At 37.0% G+C, this 20,871-nt stretch overlaps 1 long non-coding RNA gene across 1 annotated transcript in view; it reads left to right on the top strand.

The window, feature by feature from the left end:
- The window catches only part of LOC125083872 (uncharacterized), a 64,474-nt gene that overhangs the window by 27,078 nt on the left and 16,525 nt on the right, over positions 1-20,871 (top strand). The window contains exon 2 of the long non-coding RNA XR_007122395.1: positions 19,112-19,253. This is a non-coding gene — a long non-coding RNA (uncharacterized LOC125083872). The remainder of the gene's footprint in view (positions 1-19,111; positions 19,254-20,871) is intronic.

Here is a 20,871-nt window from a genome sequence, read left to right as displayed (position 1 = left end):
GCTTTTTCAGCATCTATGGAGAGTATCATATGGTTCTTGTTCTTTCTTTTATTAATGTGTTGTATCATATTGATTGATTTGCGGATGTTGAACCAGCCTTGCAGCCCTGGAATAAATCCCACTTGGTCGTGGTGAATAATCCTTTTAATGTACTGTTGAATCCTATTGGCTAGTATTTTGGCGAGAATTTTTGCATCTGTGTTCATCAAGGATATTGGTCTGTAGTTCTCTTTTTTGTTGGGATCCTTGTCTGGTTTTGGGATCAAGGTGATGCTGGCCTCATAAAATGAGTTTGGAAGTTTTCCTTCTATTTCTATTTTTTGGAACAGTTTCAGGAGAATAGGAATTAGTTCTTCTTTAAATGTTTGGTAGAATTCCCCCGGGAAGCCGTCTGGCCCTGGGCTTTTGTTTGTTTGGAGATTTTTGATGACTGTTTCAATCTCCTTACTGGTTATGGGTCTGTTGAGGCTTTCTATTTCTTCCTGGTTCAGTTGTGGTAGTTTATATGTCTCTAGGAATGCATCCATTTCTTCTAGATTGTCAAATTTGTTGGCGTAGAGTTGCTCATAGTATGTTCTTATAATTGTCTGTATTTCTTTGGTGTTCGTTGTGATCTCTCCTCTTTCATTCATGATTTTATTTATTTGGGTCCTTTCTCTTTTCTTTTTGATAAGTCTGGCCAGGGGTTTATCAATCTTATTAATTCTTTCAAAGAACCAGCTCCTAGTTTCGTTGATTTGTTCTATTGTTTTTTTGGCTTCTATTTCATTGATTTCTGCTCTGATCTTTATGATTTCTCTTCTCCTGCTGGGTTTAAGGTTTCTTTCTTGTTCTTTTTCCAGCTCCTTTAGGTGTAGGGTTAGGTTGTGTACCTGAGATCTTTCTTGTTTCTTGAGAAAGGCTTGTACCGCTATATATTTTCCTCTCAGGACTGCCTTTGTTGTGTCCCACAAATTCTGAACCGTTGTGTTTTCATTATCATTTGTTTCCATAAATTTTTTCAATTCTTCTTTAATTTCCTGGTTGACCCATTCATTCTTTAGAAGGATGCTGTTTAGTCTCCATGTATTTGGGTTCTTTCCAAATTTCCTCTTGTGATTGAGTTCTAGCTTTAGAGCATTGTGGTCTGAAAATATGCAGGGAATGATCCCAATCTTTTGATACCAGTTGAGACTTGATTTAGGACCAAGAATGTGATCTATTCTGGAGAATGTTCCATGTGCACTAGAGAAGAATGTGTATTCTGTTGCTTTGGGATGAAGTGTTCTGAATAGATCTGTGATGTCCATCTGGTCCAGTGTGTCATTTAAGGCCTGATTTCCTTGTTGATCTTTTGCTTGGATGATCTGTCCATTTCAGTGAGGGGAGTGTTAAAATCCCCTACTATTATTGTATTCTTGTCGATGTGTTTCTTTGATTTTGTTATTAATTGGTTTATATAGTTGGCTGCTCCCACGTTAGGGGCATAGATATTTAAAATTGTTAGATCTTCTTGTTGGACAGTTCCTTTGAGTATGATATAGTGTCCTTCCTCATCTCTTATTATAGTCTTTGGCTTAAAATCTAATTGATCTGATATAAGGATTGCCACTTCTGCTTTCTTCTGATGTCCATTAGCATGGTAAATTCTTTTCCACCCCCTCACTTTAAACCTGGAGGTGTCTTCGGTTTTAAGATGAGTTTCTTGTAGGCAACATATAGATGGGTTTTGTTTTTTTATCCATTCTGATACCCTGTGTCTTTTGATTGGGGCATTTAGCCCATTAACATTCAGGGTAAGTATTGAGAGATATGAATTTAGTGCCATTGTATTGCCTGTAAGGTGACTGTTATTGTATATTGTCTCTGTTTCTTTCTGATCTACTACTTTGAGGGTCTCTCTTTGCTTAGAGGACCCCTTTCAATATTTCCTGTAGAGCTGGTTTGGTATTTGCAAATTCTTTCAGTTTTTGTTTGTCCTGGAAGCTTTTAATCTCTCCTTCTATTTTCAATGATAGCCTAGCTGGATATAGTATTCTTGGCTGCATGTTTTTCTCATTTAGTACTCTGAATATATCATGCCAGCTCTTTCTGGCCTGCCAGGTCTCTGTGGATAAGTCTGCTGCCAATCTAATATTTTTACCATTGTATGTTACAGACTTCTTTTCCCGGGCTGCTTTCAGAATCTTCTCTTTGTCACTAAGACTTGTCAATTTTACTATTAGGTGACGGGGTGTGGACCTATTCTTATTGATTTTGAGGGGGGTTCTCTGAACCTCCTGGATTTTGATGCTTGTTCCCTTTGCCATATTGGGGAAATTCTCTCCAATAATTCTCTCCAATATACCTTCTGCTTCCCTCTCTGTTTCCTCTTCTTCTGGAATCCCAATTATTCTAATGTTGTTTCGTCTTATGGTGTCACTTATCTCTCGAATTCTCCCCTCGTGGTCCAGTAGCTGTTTGTCCCTCTTTTGCTCAGCTTCTTTATTCTCTGTCATTTGGTCTTCTATATCGCTAATTCTTTCTTCTGCCTCATTTATCCTAGCAGTGAGAGCCTCCATTTTTGATTGCACCTCATTAATAGCTTTTTTGATTTCAACTTGGTTAGATTTTAGTTCTTTTATTTCTCCAGAAAGGGCTTTTATATCTCCTGAGAGGGTTGCTTTAGTATCTTCCATGCCTTTTTCAAGCCCGGCTAGAACCTTGAGAATCATCATTCTGAACTCTATATCTGACATATTACCAATGTCTGTATTGATTAGGTCCCTAGCCTTTGGTACTGCCTCTTGTTCTTTTTTTTGTTGTGAATTTTTCCGCCTTGTCATTTTGTCCAGATAAGAGTTTATGAAGGAGCAAGTAAAATACTAAAAGGGTGGCAACAACCCCAGGAAAATATGCTTTAGCCAAATCAGAAGAGATCCCGAATTGTGAGGGGGGAGAAAGGGGATAAAAAGGGGTTCAGAAAGAAAGAAAGAAAAAAAAAAGAAACTATTAAAAAAAAGAAAGCCGATAAAGAAAAAATATAAAAAGAGGAAAAATATACATATATTAGATAAACTATTTAAAAAACGTTAAAAAAAGAAAACGGTAAAAGTTAAAAAAAATTCAGCAGAAGAAGAGAAAAAGAAAAAAAAATTGAAAAAGAAAAAAAAATTAAATTAACTGCAAGGCTAAAAAATCATGGGGAGAAAGCCATGAGTTCCGTGCTTTGCTTTCTTCTCCTCTGGAATTCCGCCGCTCTCCTTGGTAGGTGAACTTGGTCCTGGCTGGGTTTCCCGTTGATCTTCTGGGGGAGGGGCCTGTTGTAGTGATTCTCAAGCGTCTTTGCCCCAGGTGGAGCTGCACCGCCCTTACCCAGGCCGCGCTGAGTAATCCGCTCGGGGTTGCTTTCGGGAGCTTTTGTTCCCTGAGTGCTTTCCGTAGAGTTCCGGAGGACGGGAATGAAGATGGTGGCCTCCCGGTCTCCAGCCCGGAGGAGCCAAGAGCCCGGGGCCCCACTCCTCAGTGCGCCCTCAGAGAACAGCGCCCAATGACTCCCGCCACCCTGGCCTCCGGCCACGCTCCGAGCTGACCGAGCCTGCGACCGGTTCAAGGCAACCCCGAGCTGAGAGTCACTCCTCTGCTCTGTCTCTGCAGCCGGCTTCCCAGTTCTAATACCGGTAAGCTCTGCGACACTCAGACACCCCCGATCCTTCTGCGACCCTGCGGGACCTGAGGCTGCGCTGACCCCGCCTGGGATTCCAGTTAAGCCTCTGGAGCGATGTCCCTCAGCGGAACAGACTTTTAAAAGTCCTGATTTTGCTCCGTTGCTCCGCCGCTCGCCGGGAGCCGGCCCCTCCCCCCGCGGTCTATCTTCCCGTCGCTTTGGATTCACTTCTCCGCCAGTCCTACCTTGCAGAAAGTGGTTGATTTTCTGTTTCTGGAATTGCTGTTCTTCTTCTCTTCAATCTCCCGTTGGATTTGTAGGTGTTTGCAATCTTTAGATAAGCTATTTAGCTGATCTCCCGCTACCCGAAGTAGTCTCAGCCTGCTACTTCTCCGCCATCTTGACTCCTCCTATTTTTTTTAACTCTCTTAAGAGAAGAAGAAAGCTAACAGGTATTGCTCTAAGTCAAGTTTATACTGTGTATGTGCACACATGCACTTACTTCCAGCCTTCAATTCTCTTTTCCTCCCCACCCTTCTGGGAAGCATAATATTTCTAAGTAAAGAATTATAAATATCTGAAGAGCTGATGTGAAGAATTTAGTTTGGAAAGAATAGGAGAGAAAACATTTCATCTGAAAAGTCGGGAGTGTCATTCTTTTTTTTTTTTTTTTTAAGATTTGATTTATTTGACAGAGACACAGCAAGAGAGGGAACACCAGCAGGGGGAGTGGGAGAGGGAGAAGCAGGCTTCCTGATGAGCGGGGAGCTTGATGTGTGGCTTTATCCCAGTTGTCTGGGATCATGACCTGAGCTGAAGGCAGATGCTTAACAACTGAGCCACCCAGGCACCCCAAGAGTGTCATTCTTGAGAGTAGAAGGTGTTAAGGAGGTTGGGGAGTAGGAAAAAAGAACGAAAAACAGGCTTCCAGAGAGAGGAGAGGATGGAATTTGGGGGAAGGGAAAAGAGAGACTAGGGAACTAGGTCAGAAATAGTGTCAACAGTCCATCTAAGTAGACTGGATATTTTGTAATCCTTACGTTTTAAAATAAACTTTTATTAAAATGTACTTAACAGACAGTGCTTTCACATTTGGGTCCAGTTTAATGATTGTTTTGGCTCTAAGGTGGAATAATTAAAAGTTGTTATTAGGGCCCAGCCTCAAAGCACTATTTTTGAAAATATACCTTTTTTTTTTGGTAAATGACAGGATTGTTACTTAAAGAAGCTAAAGATCCATTCCTTCACAATGTAGTCACGTAATCCTCAAAAATACAATGTTGGAGGCCTTAGTAATCTTAGTTTTCTACCTGTGCTGATTTTGTAGTCAAATAGTCCATAATCAAGCTGGAATAGTAGAACATAATGGAAAATGAGTCAGGATCTAGAATTTAAACGCTAGCACTGACACAGAATAGCTTGGGAAATTTATCTAATCCTTATTCTAATTCCTATTTTATTTTTAAAGAATTAAGTAGCATATAAGCTAATAAATCAGATTTTAAAATTCACTTAAAATTGCTTCTAAGTAAATACAATTTTTTATTAAAAAATTAAAAATTCACTTAAATTATTGATCAATATTAAAGTGTTCTTTGTATTTTGGCAACCCAGAGTTGGCAAAGTCAGAGCATGACAGTTGTATACGTGACCCCAAGTTGAGGTGATGTTGTGAAGTTTTAGGTAGTACCACTTTGAGAGGAAAAGAAAGTTCTCATATTCTGCAGACTCTAAGAAAGAGATTTTTGTTGAATATATCTGACTCCTGTGTTGCTGCTGAATTACCATAATTTATCAACAAAAATTGGACTACACAATGCTCACTTCAGCAGCACAAAGACTAAAGTTGGAATGATGCAGATTAGATTAGCACGGTCCCCACGTGAAGATGACATGTAAATTTATGATGTTTAAAGAAAAAAAAGCTGGACTAGGCAAATTGACCTAGCTTTCATTTAATTAACCATATCATTCATCAGTTTGCCTTTATTGATGCTTAATCCATAGAGAGAGAGAAGAAATATCATGGATAAGACTGAACTCATTCTGTGTCTTGGTCATCCATGAGCATTGAACATATCAAAGTGTTAGCAACAACAATGCCAAACTTTTAGTGAGTCATGACTATGTATTTGACACAGTTTTAAATGCTTTACACATGTTACTTGTCCCAACAAGCCTATGAGAAGAGTACTATTGCCCATATATTTTTACCTAAGAAAAATATATTAATGAATCATCCAAAGTTATATAGCTAGTGGTGACATGATCAAGATTCATAATGATACAATCAGTCTCATGAGGCCTGGCAGTTAGCCACCAAGCCTTTATACATACCATCTCAGTATGGATCATAATATGTCAGATCTACTATGGGATATATTTTAAGTTATTATGGGATGCTATATCTAATATTATTTACATTTTTTATCTTTTCAAAAAATTAAGATGTTTGTAAAATTATAACACTGAAATAGTTACAATATTCCAAATGCTTTTCTAAAATAAATTTACTTGAATTGTATCAACATTTCTGTTCACTAAAAGAAAAAAAGGGGCGCCTGGGGGCGCCTGGGTGGCTCAGTGGACTAAAGCCTCTGCCTTCGGCTCAGGTCATGGTTCTGGGGTCCTGGGATCCTGCCCCGCATCAGGCTCCCTGATCAGCAGGAAGCCTGCTTCATCCTCTCTCTCTGCCTGTCTCTCTGCCTATCTCTCTGCCTACTTGTGATCTCTGTCAAATAAATAAATAAAATCTTTAAAAAAAAAGGCGGGGGGTGCCTGGGTGGCTCAGTGGGTTAAGCCTCTGCCTTTGGATCAGGTCCTGATTTCAGGGTCCTGGGATAGAGTCCAGCATCGGGCTCTCTGCTCCGTGGGGAGCCTGCTTCCCCCTCTCTCTGCCTGCCTCTCTGCCTACTTGTGATCTTTCTCTCTCTGTCAAATAAATAAATAAATAAAATCTAATAAAAAAAAAGAAGAAAAAATAAAATAAAAGGACTTTTCAGTTACTCATCATCTTTGTTTCAGTTAGGTTTTCGTCTAAGGAAAAATAAATAGAATGAGCAGAGGAGTACTGTTTTTACTTCTGCAATTGCTATCAATTCTAAATATGTTTGAAATGTCACTGCACACTGCGTATCAACCTGTTGGTACCAAGTGAAGTCAGAATTATTAACGAGAGACCTTTGCTAACAAATGCTAAGGATAGTGAACAACACAGTCTATAAGCACAAATGAAAGCACATTTGCTGGGATATCATATAAAATGACAGAAGTCCTACAATGCTGGTAGGAAAGACAAAAATAATGAAGATGGTAAAATGTACTGCTTAATTAGTTGAAGGATAGAATTCTGGGAAAGGAGAGAAAAGATGAAAAATAAGTTGGGGTAAGAAAATCTAGAGTTTGGGAGAAAAGAGGGTAATTAGAAAATAAAAGAGAAAGCATGGAAAATATAAAGGAATACAGATGAGCTCAAGGAAAAGAACTGAGAAGGTAAAGAAAACTAAACATAGAAAAGAATATAAAGTATCCCACATCTTCAGCTTTTTGCCCGACCAATCTGAACGGATATTCTCAGCCTCATTTTATAGTTTTGTCTATAGTCTGTAAAGTTTGCCATTAGAATTTCACCAGAAAGTGACTTCAGATATTTTTTAAAAAATTATTTTATTTTTTCATCGTAAGTATGCTCTCTAATCTCCATCACCAATTTTACCCATCTCTCCACCCACTTCTCCTCTGGTCACCATCTGTTTGTTCTCTGTAGTTACGAGTCTGATTTCTTGGCTCCTCTCTCTCTCTCTTTCTTTTTTCCTTTGCTTTTTTGTTTTGTTTCTTACATTTCATACATAAGTGAGATGATATGGAATTTGTTTTTCTCTGACTTATTTGGCTCAGTATTACGCTCTCTAGTTTTACCCATGTCGTTGCAAATGGCAAAATTTCATTCTTTTTTATGGTTGCATATTATTCCATCATCTGTGTGTGCATGTACGTGTGTGTACCAACTCTTCTTTATACATTCATCTATTGATGCATACTTGGGCTGCTTCCTTAGTTTGGCTATTATAAATAAATAATGCTGCCATAAACATAAGAGTGTATGTATCTTTTTGAAATAGTGTTTTTGTACTTCTTGGGTAAATTATCTAATAGTGCCATGATTGGATTATAAGGTAGGTCTATTTTGAACTTTCTGAGGAACTTCCATACTATTTTCCACAGTGGCTGTACCAGTTTGCATTCCCACCAACTGTGCACCAAGGTTCTTTTCTCTCCATATCCTTGCCACCACTTATTGTTTCTTGTGATACTAATTTTAGCCATTTTGACAGGTATGAGGTGATACTTCATTGTGGTTTTGATTTGTATTTCCCTGATGATGAGTGATGAACACCTTTTCATGTGTCTGTTGGCCATCTGTATGTCGTTTTTGGAGAAATTTCTGTTCCTATCTTCTGCCCATTTTTAAATTGGATTATTTGTTTTTTTGGGTGTTGAGTTTTATCAGTTCTTTATATATTTTGGATACTAACCCTTTATTAGATATATCATTTGCAAATATCTTCACCCATTCCATAGGTTGCCTTTTAGTATTATTGATTGTTTCCTTTGCTGTGCAGAAGAATATTTTTATTTTGTTGTAGTCCCAATAGTCTTTTTTTGCTTTTATTTCCCTTGCCTTGGGAGACCTACCTAGAAAAATGTTGCTATGGCTGATCAGCTATGACTGATGTCGGAGAGATGAGCGCCTGTGATTTTTAGGTTTCTGGTCTCACATTTAGGTCTTTAATCAACTTTGAGTTTATTTTTGTGTATGGCAAAAGAAACTGATCTAGTTTCATTCTTTTCCATGTAGCTGTCCAGTTTTCTGAATACAATTTGTTTTAAAAAATTGTCTTATTCCCATTGGATATTCTTTCCTGCTTTGTCAAGATTAATTGACCATATAATTGTGGATTTATTTCTGGGGTTTCTATTCTATTATACTGGTCTCTGTGTCTATTTTTATGCCAGTACCAAACTGTTTTAACTACTACCTCTTGGTAATATAACTTTAAATCTGGAATTGTGATACCTCCAGCTTGTTTTCAAGTTTGCTTTAGCCATTTGAGGTCTTTTGTGGCTGCATACAAAATTTAGGATTATTTGTTCTAGTTCTAGGAAAAACACTGTTGGCATTTTGATAGGGATTGCATTAAGTGTATAGATTACTTTGGGTAGTATAGATATTTTAACAATATTTGTTCTTCCAACCTATAAACATGGGTTGAATATCTTTTCATTTCTTTGCATCATTGAATTTAATTAGTGTTCTATAGTTTTCAGAGTATAGGTCTTTTGCCACTTCCATGAAGTTTATTCCTAGATATTTTATTGTTTTTGATGTAATTGTAAATGGGACTGATTTCTTAATTTTAATTTCTACCGCTTCATTATTAGCATATAATCATGTAACAGATTTCTGTACAGTAGTTTTGTATCCTATGACTTGACTTAATTCATTTACCAGTTCTAGTAGTTTTTTGGTGGAATTTTTAGTTTTCTATATATAGTATCATGTCATCTGAAAATCCAATTTTACTTCTTCCTTACCAATTTGGATGCCTTTTCTTTCTTTTGTTGTCTAATTGCTTTGGCTAGGACTTTCAGTACTATGTTGAATACAAGTGGTGAGAAGAACATCCTTTCCATTTTTCTAACATTAGAGGGAAAGCTCTCAGTTTCTCCCCACTGAGTATGGCATTAGCTGTAGGTTTTTCATATACAGCCTTCGTTATGCTGAGGTATGTTCCCTGTAGAGCTACTTGGCAGAGGGTTTTTATCATGAATGGAGTTGTACTCTGTCAGTTGCTTTTCTTGCATCTATTGAAATGATCATATGGTTTTATCCTTGGTCTTAATGATGTGATATGTCATGTTGATAGTTTTGCAAATAATGAATCACCCTTGTCCAGGGAGTAAATCCCACTTTATTATGGTCTATGATTTCTTAATGTGTTGTTGGATTTAGTTTGCTAATATTTTGTTGAAGATTTTTGTACTTTATTCATGAGGAATATTTGCCTATAGTTCTCTTTTTTGTTGTATCTTTATCAGGTTTTTCTGTCAGGGTGATAATGGCCTCATAAAATGAATTTGGAAGTTTTTCTTCCTCTTCTATTTTGTGGAATAATTTGAGAAGAATGAGTATTGAGTCATCTTTAAATGTTTGGTAGAATTTCCGGTGAAGCTGTTTGGTCCCAGACTTTTGTTTTTTGGAATTTTTTTGATTACTTACTCAATTTCGTTGTTGGTATTTGGTCTGTTCAAGTTTTCTCTTTCTTCCTGCTTTAGTTTTGGTAGATCATACATTTGTAGAGATTTCTAGGAACGAATTTCTTTTAAGTTGTCCAATTTGTTGGCATGAAGGTCTTAATAATATTCTGTCACAATTGTTTGTATTTCTGTGGTGTTGGTTTTTTTTTTTTTTAAGATTTTATTTATTTATTTGACAGACAGAGATCACAAGTAGGCAGAGAGGCAGGCAGAGAGAGAGGTGGAGGCAGGCTCCCTGCAGAGCAGAGAGCCCGATGCGGGGCTCGATCCCAGGACCCTGGGATCATGACCTGAGCCGAAGGCAGCGGCTTAACTCACTGAGCCACCCAGGCGCCCTGTGGTGTTGGTTTTTATTTCTCCTCTTTCTTTTGTGATTTTGTTTATTTGGGACCTCTTTTAATGAGTCTGATAGAGGGTTATCAATTTGGTTCATCTTTTCAAAGAACTAGCTCCTGGTTTCATTGATCTGTTACATTGTTTGGTTTGGTTTGGTTTCTATATCATTTATTTCTGTTCTCTTCTGTAATATTTCTTTTCTTTTGCTGGCTTTGGGTTTTGTTTATTCTTCTTTATCTAGCTCCTTTAGGTATAACTTTAGGTTGTTTATTTGAGATTTTTCTTGCTTCTTAAGGTAGGCCTTTATTGCCATAAACTTTTTCTTAGAACTACTTTTGCTGCATCCCAAAGATTTTGGACAAGTATGTTTTCACTTTCATTTTTTTCCATGTAATTTTTTTAATTTCTTCCTTGATTTCTGATTGACCCATTCATTGTTTAGTAGCATGTTCTTTAACAGCAATGATTTGTGCTCCCTTCTGATTTTTTTCTTTTGGCCGATTTCTGGTTTTATAGTGTTGTGGCCAGAAAGGATAATGGTATGACTTCAATGTTGAGACTTGTTTTGTGGCCTTATATTGATCTGTTGTGGAAAATATTCCATGTGCAGTTGAAAAGGATGTGTATTCTGCTATTTTAGAATGAAGTGTTCTGAATATATCTGTTAAATCCATCTGGTCCACTGTGTCATTCAAAGCCATTATTTCCTTGTTGATTATCTTCTTGAATGATCTGTTGATGTAAGTGGGGTGTTAAAGCACCCTCTATTATTGGATTACTATGAACTATTTCCTTTATGTTGTTAATAGATGCTATATGTATTTGGGTGTTCCTATGCTGGGTACATAAATATTTACAGTTGTTACAGCCTATTGTTCTATTGTCTCCTTTATGATTATGTAGTGTCTTTGTCTCTTGTTAGTGTTTATTTTAAAATCTATTTTGTCCAATGTAAATATTGCTATCCTGGCTTTCTTTTAAAATCCATTTGCAAAATAATGTTTCTCTATCCCCTCACTTCCAATCTCAGATGTCTTTAGGTCTGAAATGAGTCTCTTGGAGGCAGTGTATAGATGGTTTTTTTTTTTAATCTGTTCTGTCACTCTATGTCTTTTGATCGGAACATTTAGTCCATTTACATTCAAAGTAATTGTTTATAGAAATGTCCTTACTGCCATTTTGTTACTTGTTTTGTGGCTATTTCTATATATTTTCTCTGATCCTTTCTTGTCCTCTTTTATGGTTTGTTGGCTTTCTATAGTGATACACTTGGATTCCTTTCTCTTTATTGTTTACATATTTTTTACTGGTTTTTGATTTGTGGTCCATTAGGTTTGTATATCCTATCTGCATATAGCGATTTGTATTAAGTTGATGGCTAAGTTTGAACCCATTTTTTATTCTTCACCCCTCATTTTAAGTATATAGTGTCATATTTTACATTCTATTATTTTGTTAATCCCTTGGCTGATTTTATAGAAATTTTTTAAATTTAATTTTTATTGCTTTAAATTTAATTTTTTTAAATTTTTCATATTGTCATTTATAGTCTTTCCTTTATACTCAGCGTCCCCTTTAATATTTTTTGTAGGGCTGGTTTAGTGGTCATGAACTCCTTTACTTATTGTTTGGGAAATTCTTTAGCTCTCCTATTCTGAATGCTAGCCTTGTTGGATAGAGTATTCTTGGCTGTAGATTTTTCCCTTTTAGCAACTCAAATGTATCATGCCACTTTCTTCTGGCTTGAGAAGTTTCTGCTGAAAATTTTGCTAATAGCCTTACAGGAGAAATCCTTTCCCCTTTGTAAGCAACTATTCTCTTTTGCTGCTTTAAAAATATTTTCTTTATCACTACTTTTTGCCATTTTAATTACTATGTGTTTTGGTGTAGACCTCCCTGGGTTGAATTTTTGGGAGGATTTCTTTGTCTGTTGGATCTGGTATTTGTTTCCTTCCCCAGATTAGGGAGGTTTTTAGCTCTTATTTCTTCAAATAAATTTTCTGCCCCCTTTGTCTTCTTCTGAGAGCCCTATAATGTGAATGTTATTACATTTGATGGAGTCACTGATTTCCCTAAGAATTTTTTTTTTTTAAGATTTTCTTTATTTGTTTTAGAGAGAGAGAGAGCATGTGTGAGTTGGGGGAGGAGCAGGTGGGAGGGAGGGGAAGAAAATCTCAAGCAGACTCCACGTGAGCATGGAGCCCAATGCAGGGCTCAATCTCACTACCCTGAGATCATGACCAGAGCTGAAACCAAGAGTCAGGCACTTAACTGACTAAGCTACCCAGGAGCCCAAGACTATTCTTGATTTGCATAATTTTCTTTCCTCTCCTTTGCTCAGCTTGGTTATTTTCCATTACTCTCTTCCAGGTCATTAATTAGTTCTGCCTCATCCAGCTTGCTATTTATTCCATCAAGCACTGTTAATTTCATTTATTGTGTTCTTCTTGATCTCTGGTTCTTTTTTATATTTGTGTTAATGGTCTCACTGATATCCTCCACTCTTTTTCAAGTTGCATATTGTTATGATCATTTCTTTCAATTCTCTCTCATGCATATTACTTATACTTGTTTTGCTGAGGCTTCTTGCTGTGGTTTGGTCCTGTTCTTTCATTTAGGACATATTTCTCTGTTACCTCATGTATGTTGGGAATAATCAGCTAATTCTCTTGCTCTTAATGATAATAGCCTTATGAAGAAATGTAGTGCCCTGCAGTGCAGTGTCTCCTGCTCCCCAGGGTCTGGTACTTCAGGGAGTGTTTCCTGTGTGTCTCATGTGTCCTACTGACTGTGTTAGTCTTGGCCTCTGTTTCCTTCAGTCCAGTTGTCTACAAAGGTTCTCTTTGATTTTTTTGGGCAGTTTTTATCCCTAGCAGGGGTGGGGTACATTTTAATAAGGTGTGCAACAGTGTACTTGCAAAATGAGACCTGCTTCCATTGCCAGAACTGAAGTCCTGCAAAATGAACTGGGTTGGGAGGTGCAGTGTTGGAAGGGTTTGCACCTATATTCTAGGGGAGGGGGCATAGAGTGAGGGGACTATGAGGAGTGTAACTGGGAAGGGTTGATCCACTAAAGTTTGTGGGGAGTGAGGCTTCATGTGTGTAGTTAGGTAAGCAGTGTTGGTGCAGTGCTGGTTACTGTAGGTGGCCATTGTTTATGCTGGCAGGTGGAGTAGGGAAATGGTACCTGCCAGTTCCTTTGTTCCTGGATGGGTCTCCCTGTGATCCTGTCTCTCCAGGCCATGCTCTGAGATGAGCAAATAACTCATCCATCTGCTTTGACTTTTTCCAACTTGTGGCTTTAGGCTGAATCCACCGTGGCTATTTGTCTTATTGCCTAAGGGTTGGGACTTAGTTACTAATTCTCTCTTGGCTTTTCCAGAGACAAATCTGCCTATTTTTAAAATTCTAGACTTTAAGTTCTGCTGGTTTCAAGGGCTCACAAAATTTGGCTCCTCTTGCTTTCCAGGGCAAATGTGTAGGGATTTTTACCACCACCACCACCACCCCCGCCATTCATGGGCTCCCTGCTGGAAAAGCCTATTTTTCTCCTTTCTTCATGCCACTGGCTCCCTCCCTGCCACAGACCGCCATGGTCCCTTTCACTCCCAGACCACATCTTCACCCTTTCTACTTTCTTCCGTGTGGCCTCTTCTCTACCTTTAGTTGTTGAGTTTGTTTTGTCAGTCTTCAGATACTTTTCTGGGTTATTTATGCTGATGTGTTTTCTAGTTGTATCCATGGGACAAGGTGAGTTTAGGTGTCTCCTTCTTGGCCATCTTCCCAGCTGACCCTTGATCTATTGCCTTCAGATCTTTCTATAAGGGATCTTGTTTTGGTTATCAAAATCACAGATGACAGATTTGGAAAAAGTGTTAGATAACTTCAAGCTCATGGGAAAACATCTTCCTAGGCAATAATTGTTCAGAAGTTAGAAACATTTTTTTCCCCAAAGTTAACTCTATGCCAAAGCAAAAACATAAATAGCAAACACAGAACTGGTAAGCAAAGTACCAATTTGAAAATGAAATGTGAAATTGAGACTTTTCAAAATATTCCCCTCTTTGTCATCAATAAAATCCTTTGTATCTCAAATTAATTTCTGAAAGAATTTCCCTTTCACCTTATTGCTGGTAACAAGATGGCACTTTCAAGGACACTGGCCCTCCTGTAGCTTTATTTCATAGATGTTTATTCTTACTACATTTATTTTATTATGTGGATGTTTCATTCCCTGGGGCCTAAAAACTAATGATCCAATACATTTCTACTACCTCTCTTCTTCATGTTCTCCCAGCCCTTTTCACCTAGTTTGAATTTACTATCACTAAAACCATTCTGTTAAACACACACGCAACTTCTTTGCTTCCCTCTTCCCTCACTTTATTTACATACATGACAAAACACTAAGGCTGGAAAATACAACTGCCTACTGCATATATTTGCATTCATGACATTGGCTATGGCTGGAGAAAGATCTAGAACCATGCTGATTGTTCTCATCTAAATTATTAACTACTAACTTCAAATGAACCCTTGATACTTTCAGCATAATGCAGTTCCTTAGTCCATTCATTATCTCACTGTCTTGTGAAACAGTTTCAAACATCTATTCTCTCGCAAATATACACATATTTTTAGCCAATCATTTTACTTCTCAATTCACTGAGAAAATTGAAACGGACAAGAGAAATCCTATAAGCTTATCCCTCAAATCCTCCATGTGCATCTCTCTACTTTTCTTCCTATAGATGAACTCCCTTTACCCCTATCAGAGGCCTTTTCATTCATTTGTAGACTAGACTCCTCCTTTCTTGCCTCTTCAAGAACACCACTGTAAGTTAGTCTTCTCCTGCTCTCCAACCTCCATTATCATATGTCCCTTTTCTATTTTCCCATTTCCACAAAATAGCATGCTATTAAAAGAAAAATGAAAAAACTTTCTTACCCTATTACTCCCTGTTATCACCTCACTCTTCTCTTCCTCCTTGTAAATTCTCAAAACAGTTGTTTACACTTTCTGACTCCCTTTCCTCCTCTCCTGTTCCCTCAGCAATCCTTACTCAACTCTACTGGAAAATTGCTACTGACTTTGGTTATCAATGCCCTAATATTGCAAATCCAGTAGTGGAGTTTTGATTCTCAGATTATTTATCTACAATCTATATAAGATGCAGCTAATAATTCCCTTCTCCTTAAAATAGTCTTTTCACTTGACTTTTTTAACATCATATTCTTTCCTCCTGTTTTTGTTTGTTTGTTTATTTGTTTTCTTTATTTACTGTGCTTTTTAAATCTCTTTAATGGAGATTCATCTTCATCATCCTGACCTCTTAATGTTGGAATTTCTCCATTTCTCTAATCTTTTCTCTTTTCTATCTGTACTGTTTTGGGGGTCTTATTTGGTTCTGTGTGTTAAATACCAACTATACATTGATGACTGACAACTTTGTATTTCTAGTGTAGCTCTCACTAGTCTCCAAACAAATCTGCTACAGTGTCTGAAAGGCAGCTAAACATAATGGGTGGTAATAAGCCAGAAACCCTGGTTTTCTACTCTCCCACAAATCAGTTAGTGGTAATTTTATACTTCTAATAGCTCAAGTCAAAATATCATGGAGTTATCCAGGGGTTCTGTTTGTTGCTTAAAAATTTTTTTCTTTCTGTTTGGTCTCCTATGTCACATCAGAAAATTCTGTTGGCTCTATCTTTAAAATAGATCAAGAATCTTGCCATTTTTTACTACCTCACATTATGATCACCCTGGATGTATCCACACTCACCTTGCCATGCATTTTTGCAGTAGCCTCCTAACCGGTCTTACTGCTTCCATCTCTTCTATTTCTGTCTCCTTATGTCTGTTCTAAACAAAGCATTCTCAGTAGATCAAATGTAGGAATTAAAAAAGTCAGAATGAAAATCAGCATCTTTAAAATAGCCTAAAAGCCCTCTATGATTTGTCTCCTGGGCTTTTATAGCCTCTCTAACTTCCTCTCCCTCTACTTCCTATCTTTTCCACTTTTCTTCAGCCATATAGATATTCAAATATTAGACAGACTCCTGCCTCAGCAATTTTGCTTTTGTTTATCCCCTCTCCCTGTGATGCTATTCCCGTCGAATGAGGAATCTATCCACATGGTAAGCCTCCTCAGGTTCTTTGTGTTTTTGCTTAAATGTCATATTCTCAAGAGTTCTCCTCTTGACCATCCTATTTAAATTTTACCCCCCACCCCACACTATCCCAACTGGGCCTCTAGTGTTCCACCTCCCCACTCCCCACCCGTGCTTTACTTTCTCAATAGCACTGCCTACTTTCTAACTTACTGTATAGATTTATCAACTTGAGTATTATCTTTTTTACAGGAGCTCCATAAAGGTAGGGATTTCTATTTTATTTACTAATGTATTCTCAGTACCTCAAAAAGTGCCATTTATATAGTGAGCATTCAATACATATTTTTTGTAGCTTAGTAAATGAATATTTGAATAAACGACTGTTCTTAATTTAAAGCTGCCTTAATTTAGAATATAGCCTATACTGAGCTTTTATTTTGAATTTGTGTCTTCTGGCACTGTCCATGAACCATTAGAGAACAACATTGCTTTTACCTAATTACCTAATTGCTTGTGGTCTCTGAGGCTTTGGATAATGACATGTTTTAGAGAACTAAAACTTTAGATTAAGAGTCACTCTCTTTAGTATAGATGCTGATTTAGCAGAACTTTCTTTCTTTTGACAGCCTGACATTTGAAATAGAATTTGAACTCAATGGCAAGACATGACCACGCTGTTCATCGACATACACATATACTCATACGTACTCAATAATGTTCTTTTAATTCACTTTTATCTATGTTTTGGAGTTCCATATGCATCATTTACTACCACTCCTTTTATACTCAGGGAATTAAAACAGGTTGCTACGATATCTAATGGCCATTTATTTTTTCTTTTTTGTATCTCTCTTCTCACCAAGCTTCAAATTTCTGAAATATATTTAAAGCACAGTTTCTAATGTAGAACATTACCACTGTTGTAAGGTCTTGAGGTTGGGCCAACTATTTTTATTGTTTATACAAAAATATATTTGTCAGAAGCATTGAGAACTTTTCCCTTACATTAGAAAATATGCAAATCAAAAACAACAAAAAAGAGGAATAGAAGGAAAATTAAGATACTGCTGGATCGCCTGAACACAGGCTCCTGAGCCAGAAAATAGGTGCTGTGTACATAAGAAATCTGATCCACGTTGAATTAGTTACTATTTCTATAAAGGAAAGGACTTTAGAAGAGTTCCATTTTGAGGGAGGGAAGCTAGTTATTTTTGATGCCATTGAAAGTTCACTGCTAGGGAGAAAGCAGTGTTTGAAAGATATTCACTGGGTTTGTTGAGATGTCTAAAATCCTGACTGTCACCTTGCCTAATTCCTTCTGAGTCCTTGAACATGATCCTGAGCCATTCTGCACTGGTATATTCAGTCAAGCATCATCTAGTTTAGAGTATTTCTGACTTTTATAATGTTCATTTATGAAGTCATTTAAATCTTCAATGTCTTGAAACTCTTGTTGACCATTCTTTAAAAGCCCATTGTTCATACAAAGTGGCTACTATGTTTGGTTTATGATTACGTAATTGAGTGTGCATTTTTCCAGTTTGGGAATCAAGGTTCATTCTGGTTCAAAGTTGGGCCTTAAACCACACTGAAGATTCAATATAATTAATTATTGACAGAGATTTGCAATGCTTCAAACCAAGAGAGATGTAGTAGTTTGGTAAGAAAAGCAGCATGTTAGCTACTGGTGGAACTGAAGGTATGGAGAGTATTTTAAAATTTCTATTATGATATTTTCAGCCCCCAAATCTGCAAATCCCTGGCCTTGATGAAACTGTAATGATGAAATAGGGCAGTGGTTTTCAATTATTACGGCTACATTTTCTGCAAGACTACAAATCCGATTGTGACTTATTCTGTCCTTAAAACAAACAAAAAATAAAAATCAGAAAAACTACCCTTTATTCACATAAGAGATGCACTGCAAAGATAAATTAAACTATTTCTATTCATAATATTACTGAGTTTTGGGGCAAATCTGCTATATAAATGCAAAGAGCTATTGTTACTTTTACAGAGACTGAAAATAGTATACAGAGGGATGAGGGTTGGGAACAAATAAAATGTTCGTGTTTTATTTCTGAAGAAAAACACTTTGGAAATATGTAAGCTTAATCACACTTGCTTTTTTCCTTCTCATAATCCAGAACACATTTATCTTTGTTCGTCCACAAAGCAAAATAGTTATTTCTCGCACTTGCTCAGGATCTTGATCTCAAGCTCATGAAAATGCTTCAGCTCTCTGCACCAACAGAAGGAACCATTTGATAAATTGAACATTTGAGTTATCACAGTCTTATGTGATCTCCCCACAATGCTGCACACCTCTTATCTGATTCCGATAGCTCAGGGACAACTTAACACATTGCATTTATCTTTATTGTGATTTAATTTTGAGCAGTCAGGATCCTGAGTGGAAGGAGAAACTGCTCGAATTTCAAAATCAGGTTGTCCTGCTTGCAAATTGCTTCTTCTGTTAAATGTTTGCAAAAACACCTGCCATGACATTTTGACACCCAATCCATTAAAGTCTTGTTTCAGTTCTCCTGACCTCAGCTGCTCTTGTTGTATTCTTGTCCTGATTCTTCTCTCATGGGACGCCAGCCATTAGAACAAAGAACCCCTCATGGTATCAGAGTTCCCTAAACCAAGAGCAACAAATGGCTGTGGAAATAATCCCACTTGATTTCTAATAGTCCTTTATGCTCCCCAATACAGGCTCTCACCTCAGCTTCTATTGCTCCCACACGTGAGGTGAAGAAGATGAAACATTTTTGTGCCTAGCTATTGACAGGCTGGAAGATGGCCTTCATATGAGATAAAACCAACCAAAGAAGAATAAAGGATCCATTTATTGGAGGTAAATATATGCTCTAGTGATAAGTGGTAGAAAGTACAGCAGGCTGCACCTCAAGAGAGATGGATTCTGATAGTGATACCGTCATAGGAACTGGGTAACCCTCCATAAGCCCCTTTTTTAATCCTCTAGAAATCCTTGGTATAATATGGAGGTGGATGAGATAATTTCTCTGGCAGTAGTCTTTGATACCTTACAGATAAAATAAATGCATGTTTGTGTAAATAATTATAAACCACATGAAACTTTAATAGTCAAAATAAACCTTTTTACTTTAAAACACCCAGAGATAAATGAATTCATGGTTTATACGGATTTACACTTTAAAGTCATAAATTTAAAGGTGGTAAATGTGCATAACCCAATTTAACCTTAATAATGTCTTTAAATTGCTCATTTTCAAAAGTATAGTGCACATAAATTTATGTAAATATAAGGCCACTGGATCGTGTTTAAGATTCCTATGGTTAAAAAGGGAAGTAATTTAAAATATTAGAGTCACATTCAGCTTAGCAAAATACTCAAGCATACAGGAACCAAGAAGTTCAGAATTACTGTCTCCCATTCCATGATCACTCAGAAGCATATGGACTCAATTTGATACTTTGTGAAGTACAAAAATGGTGATTCATGTAGTTCAACTTAGTAGTTAAACTGTTCACAGTCTATTTTATGATTGTGTGTAGTTGAATAAACATAAACTAAGTGGGGAAATGATGCAAATTCCTCTGCAATGGTTTTTAACAGTTTGATAGCTGCTTCCAGCTTTTAAAATGGCATTTAATGCATTTTCTTACTATGAAATTATTGCATGATAGGAAAAAAATTTCCATCTTCAGGGTGTCTTTAGAATACTCATGCAAGATATTGGGCTTTTCTAAAGCAAATGGTTTTTGGAAATAGTTTTATTCTGATTATTGTATTAGAGAATTTTGTTGAGAAAGAGAGAGCTGATCTTTCACATGGCACACACTGATGAGATGGGATTAAATGTTCTTATGTGCTTCACTGCCAGTCTTAAGATTCTGATTTTAGCATTTTGGAAAAGATGCCAGAGTAAGATTTTTCATGCCTCTAAGTAATTGAGAGACACACAAGTGCACACTTTGATAGAAAAAGCCTAGCAACTAAATTTCAGGTATAGATCTGTTAGTGTCTCCTTGTACAACATTGACCAAATCACTTTAACTCTCTGATCTTTATTTTCCCATTTGTAAACTAAGGGAGTAGTATTTGGTGATCATATATTTTCTTTAGCTCTAAAGTTCTTGGGATACATGAGTCTTTGACGTAGACATGAATTTCGCATCAGTAATAACGGTGTGGTTAAATTCTCTTAGGAAAAACTTGTCTATTTTCTTTTGCCTCCGTGATTTGTTGTTCTGCCAAGATAGAGGGAGATCAATACTAAGCCCTTCAGAATGAACTAATTTTAGTCCTCAGAAAGAACCCTTAAATTAAAATGAAAATATATTTTCCAATTTATTTTATCCTTCATGTTCACGTATTGATGTTAATAACCACCCCATGTCCCTAAACCAAATAGTGTGGCCATCCAAAACTGTGAAATGCAGTTGGTAGAGTTTCTACCATTTTCTTAAAAGAAGATTTTGGACAGACT

This window comes from Lutra lutra, chromosome 13 (genome assembly GCF_902655055.1).
Source record: "Lutra lutra chromosome 13, mLutLut1.2, whole genome shotgun sequence".
NCBI lineage: Eukaryota > Metazoa > Chordata > Mammalia > Carnivora > Mustelidae > Lutra > Lutra lutra.
The sequence above is the reverse complement of the archived record's forward strand: the minus strand, read 5'-3'. Positions and strand labels throughout refer to the sequence as shown.